An 18,546-nucleotide genomic window follows, 5' to 3' on the forward strand; every position below is an offset into this window, starting at 1 on the left:
GCGATATGAATAAAGATGCTCTACATCTGTGGGTAGGTTTTTGTGTGGGCATGTTTTCAACTACCAAGGAGCATGACTGCTGGATCACATGGTAAGATTATGCTTGGTTTTGTAAGACAGTACCAAACTGTCTTCCAAAGTGGCCATGCCATTTTGCATTCCTACCAGCTATTATTACCTTTTAACAGTTGAAAAACATGAAGATTAGAGAGTTTACATTATTTGACCAATATCATACAACAAAAAATTAGAAGAGCTGGGATTTGTGCACAAACATGTTTAATTCCAGACAGAGCTCTGCTCATATCCAGGACCCACGTATAGTGGGAGGGAGAGTCTTCCACTTCCTGATGGCTACCTCAGTGGTTGAAGGGAGTAGAGATTAATCATTTGTCTTCATTTCTCCAATAAAACAAGCTGTATCTACACCAGAGTCCAAATAAGCACCCACATAGAAATAATGCAACATATCAATATTTACTTACAAACTTCTTTTTTTAACCTTACTCCTAATTATAATGTCATATATGAAAATTTATTTGTGTGTATGGATTAACATGATAATGAAGACAGTTTTTGAGGACAATGAGAACATAGACGTTACCTCAGAGATAGTCTGATAATCTCATTTTTCAGATGGAAATGTTCAACTCAAAGTGAAAAATCTGGCCAATATAACATCAAAAATAGAAACGAGGTCTACAACATCCCTATATGGAGCTCTTTTCTTCAACTGTTCTGTAAGTGTGATCTGGGGGTCCATGGGACCTTTGCAGGGATCCATAAAGCCTGAGTCTTTCCATAGTAATACCCACGTTATTAATATTTGGCTTGCTTACTCTCATTCCCTCACTAGCTTACAATAGTTTTCCAGAAGCTGCACTGTCTATGACTTCAGAACAGACTGAAGGTAAAAGCAGATATGCAAATATAGCCAATTAAGCCAGTCAATAAAAATATTTATAAAAATGTGAAACAATGCCAGTCTTCTGAATTATATATATATTTTTGGAAAATAGCACACTTTCTCATAAAAATGTATTGTTTATGTTAACATGCAATCTGTTTATTATTTATGTTTTAGTAAATTAAACATTTCCAATGTTTCTCAGTTTTAATTTCTAATAGAGTAAATAATAATAGGTATAATCTACACAAATGTACTTGGCATCCTCAGTAATTTTTAATAAATTAAAGTGGTCTTAAGGTCAAAATTTGACAACTGCTGTATTAGAGAACATTTACTTAAAATATTTTTAAGCATTGTGCTTACTAGAAAAACAGTATTAATATAAATTGTATTTAATATATATTGCATTTAAGTGTTTCACGTGTTTATATATTCTAAGATTTTTTCCTTAATTTTTTTATATTTGTGACCAAAAAAAGACCTTCATATTGTAGTGAAATTTACCTTGTATCTACAAATTCTGTATTTCAATGTTTAATCATGCTACCCAATGATTAAATTAAATCTTACACAAATGTATTCTTTTCTTATTTTCCTACAAAATATTTCAGCACAGAAAGCAATTTTATAACCTAAGTTAGATTACTTCTCATCTTTATTACTAATTTAACTCATATTTCTTGAAGTTAAAGAAGCATATTGTTTCAGGAAAATTAGATGCTTTCCCTTGGTATTATGGCATGCTTAACATATATGCTAATATTGCAGTGAGAATCATTATTGGGTTTTTCTATATAGTGCTGAAAGGAAAAACAATTAAAACTGCTTTAGAGTATCAATAATTCATGAGGGAAAAGTCTATCCCTGCTAGACTATATCTTAAAAAAAAAAATCCTAGTAAGATAAGAGAGAACCTCATGAGTCTTTCCCAGGAGAGAAGCCCTTCCTTTTATGAAGTAGTTCATTTCAAGCTGCCCATGGGCTTTGAAAATAGCTATATGTCTTCCTATTCTTAATATGTCTTCTCCATAAGTTAAAAGTAGAAATGAAGCTTTAACAAGAAGCCACTTGTAAAAGTAAATGAATGAATGAATGTCTAGGGAATACCTTCTGCATCTTTTTGATTACCCAGCATAGCACCTAGCATGACGCCCTCCATGTTAAAAGAGCCAGTAGACAGTGTTTAGACATTCCATCCCCACCTATGTTTTAGAATTCCATCCTTCCAGCTCTGCTTCTTAAATCTCCCACTTGCTTGAAACCTGGGGTTTCCTAAATGATTTCCAGGCCTGCTGTCATATACGATTTTTAATAGGAATCTCTAAAGTGAACTATAATTTGAAAATACGTAATCGAAGACACTGTGGGATTCTCAGCTTTAGGCAATATGTTCTGTTGGGTAAAAGAAAGCTCTGGCAAACAGCAGACCCAGATTCTTTCACCAGCTGTGCTCCCGACTTGTTCTATAATTTCAATCAAGTCACTCTGGCAACCATTGTCTATCTATTTCAGTAGTGGAATCTACAGAAGTCCTAGCCTGCCTGACTCCCTAACACTGATCATGTGAGGATTAATGAGATAAAGGCTGTAGAAATATTTTGTTCCCTTGGGGAAAAACACTCTGAAAATAAAGGTATTAGAGAAAATCTCTGGATATGGCTTTCAAGAACTCAGATTCCCAAGTCTCATGTTGTATGCATGTTTTCTGGCAATTAGATCATTATTGCTTTTTCTCCTGTAATAAAAACAATACCAAAAAGCAATCTCCTTTTGAAATAGAGCAAAGAAAGAAGATTTTCCTTCTGTTTCTTTCATGTACAGTGTATTTTCTGAATATAAGCATATTGCGTTATAGTGTAAGTTAGCAGTTTTACCCTCAAATACACTCACAGCTGTTGACTGGACCTCAGTTTTACACACCCAATTGCACATTGTTTAATTGCCCATCTCTGCCAGTAGCATAAATATAAATTTATATTAGTAAGCTCTTGTACGTGTTTTACATGTATGTATACATGTATTGACTCTGCTTTTATTGAGTTCTTGGGCTGCACATTTTTAAAAACATGTTTCTCTCTGTGCATTTTAACAGAAATAACCCCCCTCAAGCTTTCTGTTTAAAATCATGCCCACAGGCATAGACTGAGAGGCATGCCTGCTATGATTTCACCTTCCCATACTTCAAAAGAATGTGTGCATGTTTGCGTTTGGGGGATGGATGAGGTAGGGAAAAGAGGTTAGAAAGAAAATCCTTTGTGAATGTAAAATATTCCCAGTGTATTCTTCAGTATCTAAATATCTGAATTCAATTCTTTCACATGGTTCTTCAGTTTAAAATGTTGGGCTTTGACTATATTTTATCGTGGCCTAATTTCATATTATCCCATCACCAAATACCCTCGGAACACTTTTTCTTTTGCATCAATCTCTCAAAAAATGGATAAATTGTGCTAAATTCCACATTAAAGCTAATAAAAGCTTTTGAAGAAGTTGCAAAGTATTGAAAAATAAGATTTAGCATGAAAATGCCTTCCGAATAAACCACAAAAATGCCCTCTGTGATGGTCTGTGATGAGGGAACCTGCTGGCCACATGGTAATGATGTGAGGAATTCCAACAGCTCCCTCTGAGTTGGGGAGATAATTGCTTCAGTAGAGTTCGTAAACTCGCAAGCTCAATTCATCCAGTGAAAAATCCTAAATAAAATGTCACTGGAAAATAAAATGTCTACACATGGATGTCTGCTGCTTTACAGCACAGAGACTTACTACTCTGGAGACTTGTCAGTTTTGAAATCTAAAGTAATGCATTATCCTACAGGGCCTGGTCCATGCCAGCTAAAACAGATGTAGCATATTTGTTTCTGGAGTGTGCTCTGCTGGGGAAAAATACCTCTTTTTTTTTCTTTCCTTTCTCATTTAGAGACTGAAGGTTAAGAAAAATAAAACTTGCTTTTGGATTGTGATTTATGCTACATTTCATTATTGGACAAATGTGTATGACTGCTTTACAGGTGCCTGAAAATAGAGTATTAACACAGGATCATTGTCACAATTCATATTGCGGTATTAGCACTTTCTACTATTGCAAAGTGGCATTGTTTTAATATGAGAGGACATAATAAAAACATAACATAGTCAAGAAAGAATTAACCATATATGGCAAATGTTCAACTTATCACTAATGTCCTAGCCAGAAAACAAACCCTGAACATCAAAGTATCTGTGAAATTCACATTTGTTCACAGACTCTGAAATGCAATTCATTGCTAATATTCTAAAGCTTTTGGAGTAGTTTTAAATACACTCTAAAACTGAATAATGGTTACATCCTTTAAGTAAATTAATGTCCCCTTTCCCCCAAAAAAGAAAAACCTACATAAGTCGAAGAATACATATTAAATAAAGTCTGTCCCCTAAAACAAATCAGAACTAAATCATACACATTTAGATAGAATTTAAATTCTTTAAAATTTTCATGTTAATTTCATTGATAGGGTATATTAGATATTTTTCTTTTTATTGGAGTAAGATTGCTTTACAATGTTGAGTCACTTTCTGCTGTACAATGAAGTGAATCAGCTATAAGTATACCTATATCCCTTCCCTCTTGGCCTCCCTCCCCACCTTCCACCCCTGAATCTAGGTCATCACAGAGCACCGAGCTGAGCTCTATTTTACACATGGTAGTGTATTTATGTCAAACCGAATCTCCCAATTCATCCCACCCTCCCCTCTCCCCACTGTGTCCACATGTCCATTCTCTATGTCTACGTCTCTATTCCTGCCCTACAAATATGTTCATCTGTACCCTTTTTCTAGATTCCACATATATGTGTTAATATACAATATTTGTTTTTCTCTTTCTGGCTTACTTCACTGTGTATGACAGACTCTAGGTCCATCCACATCTTACAAATGACCCAATTTCATTCCTTTTTATGGCTGAGTAATATTCCATTGTATATATGTACCACATCTTCTTTATCCATTCATCTATCATTGGACATTTAGGTTGTTTCCAAGTCCTTGCTATTGTAAATAGTGCTGCAATGAACATTGGGGTACATGTGTCCTTTTGAATTATGGTTTTCTCAGGGTATATTATATCTAAAAGCTGATGTAAGTTTGAGATTAATTTTCCCTTCTTGTTAGAAAATCTATCAGTTACTCATTTTACATGCAAAATCTTCTTAACTTATATGATCTACTCTTTATTGCTTCAATGATAGAAATAAATCAGTGCTGAGAGAGAGGCATTCTAATGGAAACAATGCAGGAGTGTCAAAAAATAATGTGATTTATCTCAAAGGAAGTAAAAACCAGGGAAATAGTATTCTAGAAGCCTAAAAAGAAAGTGAGTCATATTCTCCCAGAGTTTATACTGGGCCATGGTGGTCAGAGAAGCAACCTTGGAAGTTAGTGGCCACTGTAACACCATATGACCTCTTACTAGATAATGTGTTACAGTAAAATAAATAGTAATCTTAGAATCAAAAAAAAGCTTTATTATATATTTTTTAATTTCAAATATGGACATCTATGTCTCAACTTCTTTTCTTATTTTAAGGGAAAAACGTGCACTTGCTCTCTGGGTTTCCCATTTTCTCCTGAAAGGCACTTCTTAGTATATTTCTGATGAAGTTGACTCTTGCTGTGGAAAAAGAAACAGTGTCACAGAATTTAAATTACATTTTCAGGAAGAAAAGAGGGAAGCACTCAGCTGTTGGCTGTCCACACCTTACTTTGGTTTAAATGTATGTACTTTTATAATACAAGAGTACATCCAGGATGTACTCTTGTATTACAGGGTGTGGACAGCTGACTGCTGAGTGCTTCCCTCTTCAATATCAAAAAAACAAACAATCAAATTAAACAATGGGCAGAATACCTAAATAGACATTTCACCAAGGAAGACATACAGATGGCCATGAAGCACATGAAAAGATGCTCAATATCACTAATTATTAGAGAAATGCAAATCAAAACTACAATGAGGTATCACCTCATGCTGGTCAGAATGGCCATTATCAAAAAAATCTAGAAACAATAAATGCTGGAAAGAATGTGGTGAAAAGGAAATCCTCCTGCACTGTTGGTGGGAACGTAAATTGATACAGCCACTATGGAGAAGAGTATGGAGGTTACTTGACAAACTAAAAATAGAACTACCATATGACCTAGCACTCCCACTACTGGGCATATACCCTGAGAAAACCAAACTCAAAGAGTCATGTACCACAATGTTCATTTCAGCACTATTTACAATAACCAAGACATGGAACCAACCTAAATGTCCATCAACAGATGGACACATATATATAATGGAATATTACTTTAGCCATAAAAAGAAAATAAATTGAGTTATTTGTAGTGAGGTGGAGGGGCCTAGAGTCTGTCATACAGAGTGAAGTAAATCAGAAAGAGAAAAACAAATACCATATGCTAAAGCATATATATGGAATCTAAAAAAAAAATGGTACTGATGAACCTAGTTGCAGGGTAGGAATAAAGATGTAGACATAGAGAATGGACTTGAGGACACAGTGTGGGAGGCAGAAGCTGGGGCGAAGTGAGAGTAGCATTGACATATATACACTACCAAATGTAAAATAGGTAGCTAGTGGGAAGCAGCCGCATACCACAGGGAGATTGGCTCGGTGCTTTGTGACGACCTAGGGGGTGGGGTAGGGAGGGTGGGAGGGAGGCTCAAGAGGAAGGGTATATATGTATATGGGGACATATGTATGCATATGGCTGTTTCACTTTGGTGTACAACAGAAACTAACACAGTATTGTGAAGCAATTATACTCCAATAAAGATCTATTAAAAAAAAAAAGAGTACATCCTAAGAGCATCCCCTCAAATTGCCTTGTGATCAGTAGGAAGAGTAAGGGCTTATGACCCTGGGAAAATAGAGGGGAAGGTGAATTTGGTAATCATAAGTTAGCAAAGATCAAGCGGACAATTTTAGAATGTTTGTAGCATTTGTCCAGTAAAGATGAAGTGAAGGAACTCAGAGTTATGTGCAGTGATGCCTTATATTGGAGAGGCTGAATTATAGAAAGCTATTTCATAAGTTCAGGTGCTTTAAATATGCAGTACATTGAAACGTAATATACTAAAATCTATTGGTGCCACTTCTGGTTCTCCAAGAATTTCTTTTACTGGCTGCTGCAGGAACTGCTGCTTAGATGTAGGATTGGAGCCACCTTGCTCCCAACCTTAGGCATCCAGGTGACTATTGTGGAGATATATAAGCCCTCTTCTCTTACCTAATGAGCACATTTTTTTCCTGGGAACATTCCCATGAGAAATCACTTGCACAGGAATTCCCATTATAGGAACTGCTCCCATGGTACCCTCTCTAAGACACATATACCCAAATTGGCAAAGTTCTCAATGTACTAAGTGAAGGAAGAGTTTTCCAACTTCATAGTCCTTTGCAACCCAACCACACAATGTTAGAGCTGGCAATGAGCATATAATCCTTTTACTGTTAAGTAAATTTAGGAAACTAAGGCCCCAAAGTGACTTGTACAAACTGACTCAGAGATTTAGCAAAAGGGTCAGGACTAGGACCCCAAATCCCTAACTACCAGTCTGGTGCTTATTTCACTTCAATATCACCAGAGGGTTTTGAAATGTACTCCTTTTTCCTGACTTACAATTCACAAAATTATGTGCAGAATCACTGTTTTCGCATCTTGCTGTGAAAACTGTCCTTCTCTGATGAAAGACTCAAGCATGTCAGCTCAATAATCAAAAAATATTCTGACTTAAAATTGGGAAGATCAGACGTGGGCCACTTTTGTAATAATCAAAATACAATAAATAAATAAATAGATAGATAGATAAATAGATAAATAAAATAAAACCTACATTTACTGATGTATTACTATGAACTGGGTCCTCTGCCAGTTGTGTTACATGTATTATTCCATGGTATACTTAGAGCAGCCTAATGTGGCAGGTACTATTATAATCTCCTGTTTAGTAGTGGGGAAACAAGTCTCAGAGATGGAAATGTATATGTAGCTTTTTGTATTAAAGTCAGGGTCAAGGCCAGATCTGATTTACCCATCCTTGTCTTCATAATCTCCAGGTTGCATAATCTCTGTAGGCTCCCAGAAGAACATCGTGCAACAGAAGAGTCTTGGTGATCCCTAGAACACCCCCTTTTACCTTCTGTCATTAATGGCAATTGTGTGATGAGATTAACCAAGGAAAGCATGTCAAGCAACTGAAAAAAAGAGCCTTTATTTGGATGAACATATTCAAGAGAACAGTTTGCACCTTTCTTAAAGTAAGACTAATGCATATTATTTCTGCCCTGATCCATAAGTAATATTATTGTACTTATTGATTTATTATTCTATCAGGGAAATAATCAGTTGATGAATATTTCAGAACCATAATAGTTACATTATACTGCAACAGGCTAAAATGTCAGCCCCTGTCTTGGCATATCCCAGGATGGTAGCCAATTTTAATTGGTAGATATGTGTGACTTTATAAACCTTCCTGACTGACAATGCAAACATAATTCCCTACTACAAAATATGACATTATCTGAGTAATGGGTAACAGGGGCTATGGGTTGTAAAAGCAGTCATTTATCATGGTTCCACCAGGAGGGCCTCATCTCAGAGTGGTCACTGCCTCTGAAATAGTGAAATAGTTCAATCATTGGATTGGGTTTGTTCTAATTGGAATACCAATTCATATTTTGTGACCAGTTTATAACAGGGATTCATTTCATGAACAGAACAGCAATATACATTCTTTTTTATTTTAAATTAATAATTCAATTAATAAATGCCATGCAATTTGTATTTATAAATTATGTATAAATAAACCATTTTAAACTCACTCTGATGGAAAATTCAAGATTAAAGTTTTATAGTCCAGAATTCTGCATTTTTCTGTCCCAGTTTTGACTCAGTACATTATGATCTACCACAATCTATGAATATCTGCATTTCTTTTTCCCCAAGTAAGTCTTAATAGTTTATACCTTATAACTATCCAAAAATTCTAGAGGGAAAAATACCAAAGCATCTTTTACTATTATTTTTAAAAACTAGTAATAGAAACTCAATCTTGCCATGAGTTGTTACAGTTGATTGACATTTTGGCCTGTTTTCACAGAGTGTCCTGCATGTGTCCTGTGGATGGTCCCCATGCTCATCCCAACACCCCAGTACAATTATATTCACTTCCATGCATCTGCTCTTATACTGGGAAAAGGGAAGACATGAAAGTCCAATGAACAACCCCTGGGATGACAGTCTAGCAAAAATAAAGATATCAAAAAGCTTTGATAGTTGCTTGAAGATAAGGAAATTAGAAAAAATAAAAGTAACAATATCATTCTGAAAGGTCATTGATAGTTAATTTGTGTCAGGTCCTGTAAAAAGAAAATTGGGAGAGTGAATTCTGAGGGAAAATATATCTAACCCATGGCATCTGTACTGATCACTGTTTGGGAATTGGTTGGTTCTAGAGCAACTATTATAAGATGGCTGAAGATCATTTTTACAGGAGTCATGTTCCATGACAAATTCACCTTTGCTGAACGCCAATGTCAACCAGCCACCCAGGATAAACATTTACTATGAAAACATCCTGTCAACCACCATATGTACTATTCAACCTCAACACAGCCAGGTCTCCAATTTATTTGCACCATTTTTTATAGAATTAATTTACATTTTGCCAACTCCAATCTAATTGTAGGCCTTTTAAAAAATCTTCACACAGGAAGTTTTAACTGTAGTATGCTAGAAAGGGTGCTCTTACCTGATAATTAGGAGATCTGGATTTTGTTCCCCATTTTGACACAGCAAGCCATCTCTTTGGGGCAAATCACTTAAACTCTTAAAGCTTCAACTTCTTCATCTGTAAAATAGGTTGGCTGAAGTGATTACTCGTTATGGCCTGCCATTCTGTGATGAAGATATCAATCTGAGAGCTTTTACTTCCATAGCAATTGGATTGTAGCAGCCCTGGCTCTATAAAGCCAAGAAAGAATGAAAAGAGGCCTAGAAGAAAATTAGTGAGCTGAAAGGACTTTCTACCCTAAGGGCTTTCTACCCTAACCAAAGTGTTAGTTTCCTTAGTACCCTGGACATATTCTTATTGGTTTTATCAGCAGTTTATGAGCATTTCTCTGACTCTTTGATATTTTAACTCCTATGTCTTCTTTAAACATTGTGTCTTGCATCTTGAAAATGACAGATATTATAATGTTAATGAATATGCTCTTGAAAGAAGACCAAGAAAAGCAAATTCATCAGTAGTGTTATTGGAGGTCACCATTCCTAATTTCATACTAAATAAGCGTCATGAGAAAAAAATTATTCCTGAAATACTCTGCTCTCATTTGACTTAGATTTAAAAAAATTTTTACCTTGTGAAGCATATTGCTCATGTTTGTGTCAAGGGTGCCCTTATTATGCCCAATCACTTTTTAACTACATTTGGCTGAGGATTAGTGTAGAATAATGCAATATCTAAAGTTATCTGTTTGCATATGGTTCCTTCAGGAGGGATTCAAAGGATACAGTTATTGTGTTTATACAAAAGACAACCTTCTGTTTCCCCTAAGCCTAAATATGTTTTTCTAAATGCACCCTTAAAATCAGTGCTTGCTTCTACACAAATAAACTGCCGGTCTTTCTCAATCTAATATTATATTGGAATAGCAGGCATTGTTTAGACACATAATCATGCTACTACTAACTGTTGCTATAAAAATTAAGTTTAATCTTTGCACAATTTCCATTGCTTTTCCTTTGAAATCTGGTGTTTATTGCAACAGAATTTCAGATTTTGCAACATGAGAGTCTGAGAGACAGGCCAACACAGGCGGCTCTTTGGAAACAAGAGACCTGGTACTTCCAACAGTCAAAAAGCTGGCCAAACACCAGGAAGAGGGAAAAGACACATCAGGTAGGTTGTGTTGATGCCACAGACCTCTTTTGATTCTCTTTTGACAAAGAATGGACTTTTTTGGGGGGAGGGGCGGCATGCATTGGTCTGTGTTTTTATCAACCATACTCTCCTGGAAGAGACTTTGACCATCTGGATGTGGTTTTTGTTTCTATGAGAAGGAACTTTTGTGTCCTTGACATGCCACTAGTATAAATAAATGCTCAATGAGAACATGGATCAAGATGTTATATATTTCCAGGTCAGATTAGAACAACTGCTAGAAGTTATTTGGTGTGTACAATTAAGCGTGTGAGAATGAAAAACTGTACTCATTACAGATATGTTTATGGGACATACCAGTATAACATGACAGCTAGTTTTGGACAGTCACAATAAACATGACCTTCTGTATACAACATGATCATCTATAGGATAAAAGGCAACTAAACATGAGTTGAGGCACTATATAAAAGGGTGAGAATTTTATAATTTTACTTCAAGAGATCTTGATATACTTGTTTCTCATAAAAACAATTATGGATTTAAGATATAGATTTGAATTTTACAGCAAACTGTATCAAAAGGCAAGCTAAAAGGATAAGTCAAATGGAAGAATAATGTTTGAGGAGCGTATCATTTTTCTGTTCTTCATCCTTTGCTCCATTGGCAATTCTTCTGCCATAGTTCATCCCCCAATATTGTTAAGTGCTGTATCTGCTCAGTAAGGGTTTTTTTTTCCCCTGAATCTGAAAATCTTAACAGCCAGTGAGGTAGATTCCTCAAATCAAGTTATTTATATTGATGTTGACACTAAAAAGTACAGTTTTGCTTATTTTACACTTGAAATAAAGACAAAAATCTTATTTTAAGATTGGGTGTTATTTTTAGTTGGGTATTTATTTCTATACCCTCATTCTAAGGAGCTAAATCCCCATTGGGAAATGAAGTTCTGTCTTATCTACGTCTGTGCATAAAATGATTGAGCTTTCTGAAGCTATGGCTTTGGAGACAACATCTTCCAGTGTTCTCTACCAGAGGATATTCCCCTGCCTGGGGTGGTGAAATATTATTGTGGCCCTTAACTCTATTCTTGAAATATATCAATTCCTTACTTTTCTTCACTATTGAGTCTTAGGAAACACAGAGATAGTATGAAAGCTAGTTGTGTCTTTGTCATATTCTGGGATTTAGATTCTCTTCTTAAAGGATCACCCTCTAAAGCCATGAGAACCTTTCCAAAATTCCACCATTTTAATTAGGAAATTACTATTTAATCAATTGAGTTCATATAGAACATTATTTGTGATTTTTATTACAATATAGAAATATCCTGAATCAAATAATATTATATAAATCTAATAAGTAGGTATTGAAAAATTCTTATAAAGTAGTTATTATATTTTCAGGGTTCTGCATATTTAGAGAGTTGGTTTGTAATTCTGCAGTTCTTAATCACAGACACCATAATTAGTGTCCTCAAATACTAGATCTTTGTGAACATAACTACAGACCTTTTTTTAAATTGAAGTATAATTAATTGACAATATTGTGTTAGTTTCAAGTGTAAAGTAAAGTGATTCATTTATATATATATATGTATACATATATGTATATATACACATATATATATATATATATATATATATATATATATATATATATATATATATATATTCTTTTTCAGATTCTTTTGCATTCTAGGTTATTACAAGATATATAGTTCCCTATGCTATACAGTAGGTTCTTGTTGACCTATTTTATACACAGTAGTGTGTTATGTCAATCCTAAACTCCTAATTTATCACCCCACCCCCATCACCTCTATCTGCTTTGGTAACCATAAGTTTGTTTTCTATGTCTGTGAGTCTATCTCTGTTTTGTAAATAAGTTCATTTATAGGATTTTTTTAGATTCCACATGTAAGTGATATCATATGATATTTGTCTTTGTCTGATTTACTTCACTTAGTATGATAATCTGTAGGTCCATCCATGTTACTGGAAATGGCATTATTACATTCTTTTTTATGGCTGAATAATATTCCATTGTATATATATATACCATATCTTCTTTATCCATTCATCTGTCAATGGACGTATAGGTTTCTTCTGTGTCTTGGCGATTGTAAATAGTGCTGCAATGAACATGGGGATGCATGTATGTTTTCAAATTAGAGTTTTCTCTAAATATATGCTCAGGAGCGGGATTGCTGGATCATATGGTAACTCTATTTTTAGTTTTTTAAGGAAACTCCATACTGTTTTCCATAGTGGCTACACCAATTTACATTCCCACCAGTGGTGTACGATCATTCCTTTTTCTTGACATCCTCTCCAGCATTTATTATTTGTAGACTTTTTAATGATGGCCATTCTGACTGGTGTGAGGTGATACCTCATTGTAGTTTTGATTTGCATTTCTCTAATAATTAGTGATGTTGAGCATTTTTTCATGTGCTTGTTGACCCATCTGTATGTCTTCTTTGGAGAAATGTCTTTTTAGGCCTTCTGCCCATTTTTTGATTGTGTTGTTTCTTTTTTTTCTGGATATTTAGCTGATTGAGCTGTTTGTATATTTTGGAAATTAATCCCCTGTCAGTCACACTGTTTATGAATATTTTCTCCCACTCCATACATTGTCTTTTCATTTTGTTTATGGTTTCCTTTGCTGTGCAGAAAGCTTTTAAGTTTAATTAGGTCCCATTTGTTTATTTTGTTTTTATTTCCATTACTCTAGGAGATGGATGCCAAAAAAATATTGCTGCAATTTATGGCAAAAAGTGTTCTGCCTATGTTTTCCTCTAGGAGTTTTATAGTAAACAGTGTTATATTTAGGTCTTTAATTCTTTTTAAGTTTATTTTTGTATATGGTGTTAGAGATTGTTCTAATTTCATTTTTTACATGTAACTATCCAGTTTTCCCAGTAGCACTTATCGAAGAGACTATCTGTTCTTCATTGTATATTCTTGCCTCCTTTATCTTAGATTAATTGACCAGAGGTGTGTGGGTTTATTTCTGGCCTTTCTATCCTGTTCCATTGATCTATATGTCTGTTTTTGTGCAGTACCATACTGTTTTGATGACTGTAGCTTTGTAGTACAGTCTGAAGTCAGGGAGCCTGATTCTTTCAGCTCCATTTTTCTTTCTCAAGATTGCTTTGGCTATTCAGGGTCTTTTGTGTCTCCATACAAATTTAAAAATTTTTTGTTCTAGTTCTGTGAAAAGTGCCATTGGTAATTTGATAGGGATTATATTGAATTAATAGATTGCCTTGGGTAGTATAGTCATTTTGACAATATTGATTCTTCCAATCCAAGAACATGGTATATCTTTCCATCTGTTTGTGTCATCTTCGATTTCTTTCATCAGTGTCTTATAGTTTTTGGAGTACAGGTCTTTTGTCTCCTTAGGTAGGTTTATTCCTAGGTGTTTTGTTCTTTTTGTTGCAATGGTAAATGGGATTGTTTCTCTAATTTCTCCTGCTTATCTTTCACTGTTAGTGTATAGATGTGCAACAAATTTCTGTGTATTAATTTTATAGCCTGCAACTTTACCAGATTTATTGATGAGCTCTAGTAGTTTTCTAGTAGTGTCTTTAGGATTTTCTATGTATAGTATCATGTCATCTGAGGACAGTGATAGTTTTACTTTTCCAATTTTGATTCTTTTTATTTCTCTTCCTTCTCTGTCTTCATTTCTTTTCACTCTTTTTTTCTTTTCCTGTTCAGTGGCAGTGATTTTCACTACTCTGTCTTCCACCTTTCTGATCTGTTCTTCTGCCTCATTTAGTCTAGTATTGCTTCCGTCTAGTGTATTTTCATTTCAGTTTCAGTTATTGTATGCTCTAATTCCGTTTGGTTGTTATTATTATATTTTCTAATTCTTTGTTAAAAACTTCTGATTTCTCCCTCTGTGCATTCATTCTCCTCCTGAGTTCTTTGATCATCTTTACAATCATTACTCTGAACCCTTTCTTGGGTAAATTGTCTATCTCCATGTCACTTTGTTCCTTTGTTCCTTTGTCTGAAACATATTCCTCTGTCACCTCATTTTGTCTAAATTGCTATTTGTATTTTTATGTATGTGGCAGGTGGGTTATGCTTCTCAGCCTTGGAGAAGTGGCCCTCTGTAGGAGACATCCTATGCATCCTAGCACTGCATTTCCCTCTTGTTTCCCAACGTCCAGTGGCCAGTTGGCTTCAGGTTAGTGTCTGGCCTGTGTTTGCAGACTCAGTCTGCAGGTTGCAGGACTGTGGTTTTCTTGCTTCTGGTGTCTGTCTCTTAATGAGTGAGGCTGGTCTAGAGGTTTGTGCAGGCTTCCTGGTGGGAGGGGCCTGTGCCTGACCCCTCATGGGTGGAGCTAGGTCTTGATCCTCTGGTGGGCAGGTCTGAGTCTAGGTGTGTGTCTAGAGGTGGCTGTGGGCTCAGGAAAACTTTAGGCAGCCTGTCTGCTGATGGGTGGGGCTGTGTCCCCACCCAGTTTGTTGTTTGGGCTGAGGCATCCCAGCACTGGAGCCTACAGGCTGTTAGGTGGAGCCAGGTCTTGGCACCAAAATATCAGGCTACAGGAGAGCTCATGCAGATGAATGCTCCTGGATATATCCACCACCAGTATCTATGTCCTCAGGGTGGGCTTCAGTCACCTTCTGCCTCCCCAGAAGGTCCTCCAAGACCACCAGGTGGGTCTGGCCCAGACTTCTATCGAATTACCACTTTTGCCATTGGTTCTCGTGCACATGAGATTTTGTGTGTGCCTTTTAAGAGTGAAGTCTCTATTTTCCCCAATCCTGTGGAACTCCTGCAATCAAGCCCTATTGGTATTCAAAGCCAAATGCTCTGGAGGATCTTCTTCCTGGTGCCAGACCCTCTGGGCTGGGGTGCCTGATGTGGGGTCAGAACTCTCACTCGTGTGAGAGAACTTCTGTAATATAGTTATTCTCCAGTTTGTAGTTTGCCTACCAGAGGGGTCATGGTATTTGATTATATAATGAGTCCATCCCTCTTACCAGTCTCATTGTGGTTCTGTCTTTATGTCTTTTGTTGGTAGGTTTCAGTCTTTTTCAATAATGGTTGTTCTGTAGATTGTTGTGATTTGGTGTGCTCATGAGGGCAACTCAGTTTGTTTATTCTACTCTGTTATCTTGGCCACTCTCTAAAGTTAAGGATCTACAATAGACCTTTGAAATCAGTATGAAAACAGAGTGCACTGCACCTGAAGGGAATTCTGGTCTAGTCAATGTGTTTGATCACCTGGTTTGGATAAACAAACACATTATATCTCATGCTAGAAAAGGCTTTGGAAATTAGAACAGAAGTTATAATTAGGTTTTACTTCTATGACATACACTGTGCAATTATAAAATGAACTAGATAAATGAGGTTACATTCCTAGTTTTATTCTAAATATCAGTATTAGGCATTTATCATTAGAGCCTTTAAAAGCCTCCACTTTTAAAACAGACATGGTGATGGATGGCTTAAATCCAGACAATAGCAGACCTAAAAGCAAGATAAACCACAAGAAATAACTTTCTTACAGTTTGAGGAGTCTTAGACTTCTTAACAAATTGGTAGATGATATATTATAATGATTTTTATGTTAATATACTATTTCTACCATTTGAAATTGTTGCATCATTCATAAACTAAACAGATGAAAAGATTTATCTAAAAACAGGTTGCTCAATAGCATCTTGTTAATAGAGAGTGAGCTAACTATTCAATCATTTGGAACATCAGTTAGGAATTAATCAGGAATAGGTGTAGTTTTGATCAGTTATGTTGCACATAAACAGTATCATTCATAGCAAGACAATAATATTAGGTCTACTCTAAATTTAGGCCTTTATTACTCATAACCTGCTACTATGAATGCTTTTTCTCTTCTTTAGTAAGCTGTGCTATAAATCATCGGGGTGATTATTATATAACAGAAAGTGCTGACTGATATTCTCATACTTTCCCTTCTACACCAGAGGCATGAGGGAATTCTATGTGGTGAAAACAAATAAATGAAAAACTCAAAACCAACAAAGATAATAAATATCTGAATATAAGAGTGCTAAACCTTTAGGGACAGTAAAACCCAGATTATTACACTTCACATGGATATATTATATTATAAGGTTATGTCAACATCAGTGTATCCAGAGAAGCTATACCCTCTTCACTAGCTACTTTTTACTTAGAAACTTCTGTGTCAAAAGGGTTTTGCTACCTGGACTTTGGGCTGCAAAAGAACAGGAGTGATTGTAGTGGCAGACGGTTGTGCTAAAAATGCAGTTATATGAATAGTGTGGGGCTGGCAAATGGTCTAAATCTGGAAAGTCAAAGGGCCACTTCATTGAGATGAGCCAGGGGAAAATGAGTTTTCCAATTTCATAGGTCTGAGCAAGTAGGAAATCAACTTGATAAGTTTTGAACCTTGAATCAGTAGATGATGTATTATAATTATTTCATGTTAATATACTATTTCTACCATATTTATTAGGAACCTACTCTAAAGAACTTATAAACACAAGGGAAGGAATTCCAGGCAGTTTTGGAGTATAAAAAAAATGACTAATTTAGTTTAGAGACTAAGTAACAGGTGCATAATATCAACTGTGGGAAAAATGTCCTTTGAGGTTATTGAAGATAATGGTGTTCTTTATATTTTTCATTCAGTATCAAGCCTGAACATAAGGGATAGTCTATGCACTATCTTCAGTTGTTCTACTGCCTAATTTATTAATGTAGTTATTCACTGTTAGAACTTGTTTTCAGAGCACTGCTTTAGCTCTATTCTGTAGTCTTCGATATATGATATCTTCATTACTGTAATGGTAATGGAGTAATGAATAGCAGATAATCAGCAAGTGTGCTGACAAGGTGTTTGATAAAATTTAATATCCATTTTAGATAGAAACTCTTAATAAAATGTAATAGATGAATATTATAAAGTGATAAAATATTATCTATCTCAACCTAAAATCTGGAATTATTTCCCTACAAATGAGAGAAAAAAATCAATGTTATAGCTATTACTTCATTAGCAATATGTGAAAGCACTGCTTTTCTACATCCTTATTAAAACTTTTGAACTTTGCCAAATGTTAGGTTAAAAATCATAGGTAGTTTTAATTTGTAATTGTCATGTGAAAAGTGATATTGAGCATTTCTTCATGTTTAGAATAATTTTCTCTTCTGTGAACTATATCCTTATAACTTTTAAGCATTTTTCTTGATTTATAAGAGCATGATAATTAGTTCAAATTTTTTTTCTTATTTTTAAATTTGTCTTGTGACTTCCTTTATGGTTGATTTTGCTATTCTGAACTTTTATTAGGAATTGAAATTTATCAATTATATTTTTAATGACTGTGTTTTTTTGTTTGTTTGTTTACTTGGGTTTCTTTAAAATTTTGTTTTTGCTTTGAAAAGGCATCCATACCTCAGCAGTAATAGTCAATTCAGATAGAAACAATGAAAATAATATAAATATAACATTTTTGAGAGGAATGTAAAATTATATTATTTTTTGACTTTATATTTTGTAGTTGGAGGATTTTGAAGAAACAACTGAGCAAGCATAGAGTGAAAGAATTCAGAAATGGATTCAGAAATAGATATCTGCTATAAAATTAATACAGAGAGATCAATAGTAATCATTTATAGAAACAATATACTAGTTAGAATCAATAACAGAAGAAAATTTCATA

This window comes from Mesoplodon bidens (genome assembly GCF_964165515.1).
Source record: "Mesoplodon bidens genome assembly, chromosome: 5".
NCBI lineage: Eukaryota > Metazoa > Chordata > Mammalia > Artiodactyla > Ziphiidae > Mesoplodon > Mesoplodon bidens.